The sequence below is a fragment of the Pinus tabuliformis genome, chromosome 9, assembly GCF_031772625.1.
Source record: "Pinus tabuliformis cultivar Carrire ecotype Pingquan chromosome 9, CPIR1, whole genome shotgun sequence".
In the NCBI taxonomy this organism is placed as follows: Eukaryota; Viridiplantae; Streptophyta; class Pinopsida; order Pinales; family Pinaceae; genus Pinus; species Pinus tabuliformis.
In genome coordinates, this window is record NC_142307.1 from 86,809,957 (window position 1) to 86,815,887 (window position 5,931).

Genomic DNA, 5,931 nt, shown 5'->3' on the forward strand with positions numbered 1-5,931 from the left:
AAGGGAAGGAGGACAGGATTCACCCTTCTAAGCTTTTGTTTAAAAGGTTTTTGATTCTCTTTCAAGGGTATAGTATGTTGGATGATCGAAGTATCATAGGATTTGAGGTCCTCATAGCTCAAGGCAAATACATCTTGGAACTCCTTAAACAAGTCAATGTATTTTAACTTCCGATCAACAGGCAATGCTTTGGAGAGTTTTACCATTTTGGGATTTTCTGTGGTTTCAATGTTGCAGTCCTCAATTTCTGCATTCAGTGGTTGCATTTTTGGCTTTCTTGTAATGTCATTTGAATCAAATATGTCCTCCAAAGGAGTTAAGCCTATGGGCAGAAAGTTATCTTTTAGTTCAATTACTTCAGATTCTGCCTCAGTTATTTCATCAAAGTTTGTTTGCTTCAGCTCTTGTAAATTTTTGTCATCAAAAGTTGTTTGATGCAAAATCAGATTTGTTGTTTCAGCTGATATGCTTTGCTCACTTTTGTTTATTTTTTGTTGTTCATCAATGGTGCTTGTATCAATGTTTATACTGGAGAATTCCTCTTTCAGAGTCAAGAAATTATTTATTTGTGTATCACTTTCAAAGACCTGCCAATTTTTGACATTATCTGGGACAACAGGTCTGTGTTTGATTTCAACAATGAAATGGTGGTTGGGCTTAAACGGTAGCTTGCAAGTGCTGGCAAAAACTGCCAAGTTGTGTGCATGTAATTGTGCTTTCTAGGAATTTTGGTGAGTTGAGATTTCGAGAAGGTGTTAAGTTTTTCAATGGCTACCCCTGTGTAAGCTCTCAACCTAAGATCATTTGTAACAAAGTTTCCCTTCATCTGCTGTATAATCAAATCTGAATCCCCTAGAATTGAAACCTTGGTTTCCCCTAGACCTCTGATCAGTTTGAGTCCTAACAACAAGGCTTCATGCTCGGCCATATTTTTTGTGCATCTGAAATTTAACCTATATGCATGACCTTCAGCATGGTCATTTTTCATGTTGTGTATCCAAACCCCTGCCCCTGCTCCTAATTTGTTCACAGAGCCATCAAACTCTAAGTACCATATGATTTCTTGGTTATGATTAGCCTTAAGAGTTTTAGAAGCTTGTTCAGTGGGCAGATTTGGCTCTTGTAACTCATATGATATGTCATTTTCCCTTCTTGCATCGATCACATCAACAATTTTTTGATCTTGGGCACTAGATTGTTCATTCATGCTTTCTATCTGTGCTGTTTCTAGGAGTTTGACATTAATTTTGGGACACATCTCAACATTATATAAGATGAATGAATCCATATCAGAATGCATAGAATAGATGGGGAAGTTTTGGGGTTTTTCTTGACTACTAACCACATATTTCATTATTTTTTCCCGGTATAATCTCTTTGGCTGCCCAAAGACTGAAATAGTGGCATAGGACATGTCTAGTTGCAAAGATCCTTGGAGTTTTGCACCCCAAGGTCTGGACAAAAGCATACCATACTTAGGTGGGATATCAGCTACCACCACATCCATCAAGATTGTTTTGGCTGGATATTGAACTAAAGATACACAAAGGTCTTTAATTAGGCCTAGACACCTGACCTGGCTGGAATCAAATGAAAACAAGTCTTTGTAGGGCCTTGTGATGTCTGGGTCTAGTCTCTCCATCACATATTTAAGCATTAGGTTATGGGAAGCTCCCAAATCAAACATTTCATTATGGAGCACTTTGTCATGAATGTTTAAACTCACATAGAACGGAGGAACCCCTCCATATACTGTTTTACCATTGACTTCAGGATTGAAAATTAACTCTGGTTGATCATCAAGAACATTGACTGCATCCCTATTCTCTAGTATCTGTAGTGACCTATTGATTTGATGTCTGTACACTTCATGTTTAGCCAATTCAGAGAGAGGAATAGCGATTTTTAGCTTGCCTATTTCTGTTTCTAAGTTAAAAGGTTTATCTATCTGAATTTTTGCATTATGGATAGCAGGCTTTTCCTTTTCAGCTAAATTTTGTTGGAAATAATACTGAGAGGGGGGGTGAATCAGTATTATCAAGTTCTTTTAATAAATCTTCCTTATTTATACTTTGAATTATTTTTTGTATGTCAGTACAATAAAATAATGAGCATGAACAAGAAAAACAAATAGTGACACCAAAGAACACCAGATATAAGGTGGAAACCCAATGTGGGTGAAAACCACCTGCTGCAATATGTCTCTATCTTCTTTCAAATTAGAAACTCCTTTTACAATGATTTTGTACTGGTGCATTCCTTTACCAGTACACAGGCTGCAACCTGTAGAGAGCTACAACTTTCTCTCGTTTTCCAATCTCTTCTAGAAGGGAGCTACAACCCCCTACTTCTTTTCTTTCAAGGATCACTTTTCATAAATTTTCAAACTGGATCCATGAACATCAAATGATCGTCAAGTATGTAGGGCTATAACAAGGGTCTCTTTCACCTCTAGTTATGCTACATTAATAAGTCAATTCGGGAACACTTTCTTATTGCGAAGAGTAGCTCAATCCAAGGCTATTCGTCAGAGTAATGCTTCGTAGTACAGTGTCTAGAAAATACAAGAGTAAATGGATGCTAAGCTATAACTAATTTTCTTTTAAAAGAAAGGAATCACACCAGGGAATTTATCAGTCAAGGGTGCGGAAGCGATAACCCATCCCTCTAGAAACTGATGGAAGGAAAAATAGAGTATGGACCAAAGATCTGGGAGCTAAGCAGCGACTTGCTGACTCACTACAGCTTTCGACCTCCTCTCACACCAAAACAGTAAATGCAAGAGAATGGAACAACAAAAAGTAAAATGGAACAGCAAACGGAAAATGGAACAACAAATCTGAAATGGAACAACAGTAAATGGAACGGCAATAAATGGAACAGCAACTCAGTAAACTAGATCTCGCGAGTTAGAACTGAACTCTCATTCCGCAATCAAATAACAATCGTCGAAAGCAATTCCAATGAACCTTACTTTATGAGGAGATATTCACAAATGAATTATGGAACAACATTTATCATATATACACAACACACTTATTATAGAAATCTGATGTTTCCAAAGAACATGACTTCTGCTTCTAGATGGAATAATATTACTTTCGGGTTCCTACGAATAAGAATTCAAATGAATCCAATAGCAATATCTAATATGAAATCTCTGTAATAGAAACAATTGGCTTAAATAGTGACCTGCAATCAACTCTGAAGAAATTCATTTACACGATACAGAGTTACTTACATAAATCTCCTGAATGAAACCATTAATGAAGTAGTCATAAGAGAGCATGGAACAGCAGATGACAAAGACGTCAGATTACCAAACTATACAGAAAATCCACACAGAAACCAAATTATAATGATACAAAAGCAAGTGTCCTTCAGAGCTGGGCCCTTAGCTTCCAAGGATACACTGCCTTAGATTACTCCAGATGCAGAGATGAAATAAAGCACCAAATATTTCTTATTAATACATCAACAAAAGTACAACAAAACAAGTCTTAACGAGACTCGATGATCAAAGTTCAAACTGAGACTTAAATTTACATATATGAAAAGAGGTCCCCGAGCTTAACACTGCTGCCCCTTTTTATAAGAGAAATGGCGGAGGTATCTAGATAGCAAAAATAAGCAAGACAGTGATCCCTCAGGATCAAAGATCCTGAGGGATTCGCCAAGCCGTTACTCCTTGATTTTCCTTTCCCTGCTTCGCCGAATCGACAATTCTTCTTTCTTTCCCGGGTCGTTCTGCTTCGATCCGCTTGATCTTGTTCGCATCCGGTTTCCTCCCAAAGGGACAACAGTTACTCTTCCTTTGTCTTTTCCTTTGAAACAGTAATCCTTTGTTTCCACCCTTTTCTGCATAGAAAAATAGCAATTATCAGCGATTAAGCTTTTCATACTAATTCTCACATATTCTACTAAAAATGCTTTATCTCTTTAAATTCATTATGCCGAAAGGGTTACAATTTCTGCCGAAAAGTCACTAAATTGTTGGTCAAAAACATACCTTTCCAGAGCTCCACACACCCCCCTGCTTACCCTGTTTCATGCCCTCATGAAAACATTATAGTTGATATGCAGAGCAGTAAGAGAGTAGGCCGGAGAGGGAATCTCGTGTGGAGACCTACAACCGTGATAAGCAACCAAATCATCAAAAAACCGATTTGTTTGACCATCCGGCATTTCATACAAGGCCTGGTATCCGGGTGCAGGGTGCCAAATGATTGGACTACGAAATCGATACCCTAACCAAGATGGCCCTGCCTGCAAAATTCGCTCGCCATAAAGGTTCAAACGGCTGGCTGCCAGCTTAAAATTTTCATATCTGAATGGTTCCCTGAGCTGGATGTTTGGGTTCGAAATCTGATATCGGAATTTTGCAGCATCGGTAGCAAGGTCTTTAATAGTCAGAAAATATTCCAAATTTTGTCTGGTTAAATCCTCATGCATGGGTCCTTATGTCTCCATAACACCCGGGGTTCTCATAAGGTTCATATGTGCTCTCCATAACCGTACTGGGTCTCTAGGCTCGGCTCTCACCCACAAGTCTAGGCTATTTTCCTGTCTCTGGAAAGTGGTATAAACCCTAAGACATTTTAGCTGATTAACCCCGAAGGAAACAAAGGCTTGCAATTGTATGTCCCCAACGAAAGGGCCAGGATTTAAATCATTTTCCTGGTCTAGCACGAGGTTATGCAAGTAAAATTCACATAATAATCTTTGGACCTTTCTTCCATAATGCTTGCAACAATCTATGAAATCATTAAGGGTATTGATTTGTATAGGGGCACCTGCCCTGACAGCTTTTATCTTTAATCGTAAATATCGTTCAAGAAAAAATAAAGCATAGTTTTTAGCAGGGTCCCTACAGGCTAGAACGTCATTATACAAGGAACACACAGTGTCCATCTGCCTAACAACAATATCTAATCGACGAGTTACCTTTGCAACCTTTTCCTGCTCTTTTTGCCAGCCTTCGAAGGCTTGGCTCTCGGACTGACTAATATTCCGAAGTTGCTGCTGCAACTCTTCATATCTCTCCCGGGGGACTATTTGTTCCTTCAATCTTTCAGTTTCCTGTTGAGCTTCCTTCATCATTTTATGCAAGGTCCTTGTTTTTGGATCCTTTTTCCATAAGGCCGTAGAGGCTGGGAGTTTTACCTGAACCTTTTTGTTATGCTGCTTAGAGTTCCGAACCCGGATCACCCCTGAGGGCGGTGCCTCTGTTTGGATTTCCTTATTCTCCTTTTCTTTCTTGACATGAACAAAAGGTTGTGGTGGTTCCTCTGCTAATGGAATGGCAGTCTGTTCTTCAGTAGCAATTGGAATAGCAGTTTGTTCCTCATTATCAATTGGAACAGCAGTCTGTCCCTCAGTGGCCATTGGAACAACAGTTTGTTCCTCAGTGTCATTTGGAACAGTTGCAGGTCTTCTAATCGGGTTTCGACCAACAGTGCGAGTGTAAGTCCCTCAGCTTCTTGTTCGATGGGATTCTGCTGTAGTGGTCCTCTACCTCTTCTGTGTGGTCCTTTGTATCCTCAGACTAGCTTTCAGAATGTGAATTTTCTGTCGGATTTGGGCTATAGTGCTCAGTAGCCTCTGCTGTTTAGTCTTCAATTTCCTGATTTCCCTTGTCTCGGCAGAGGGTTTGGGCCTGGCCCTTAAATCTGCCCCTATTTCCAGCATTTCTTCTGGTGCTTCGGGAACAGATTGTTCCCGGCTGGTATCCCTTATTTCTTCCTCATGAACAGGTGGATTTTCTTCTCCTTGGTTCTCTACATGTGAATTCTCGGGTATCTCTTCCTCTGGCGGTCCATCGGGAGGACCTACTGGGCTGGAGATTTGGCCATATTCCCCCAAGATGGCTAGGATTGCGGCCAATTCTTCCTCGCCCACAGGGTCTCGCAGTGGACTGCTTTCTGGCTGTCT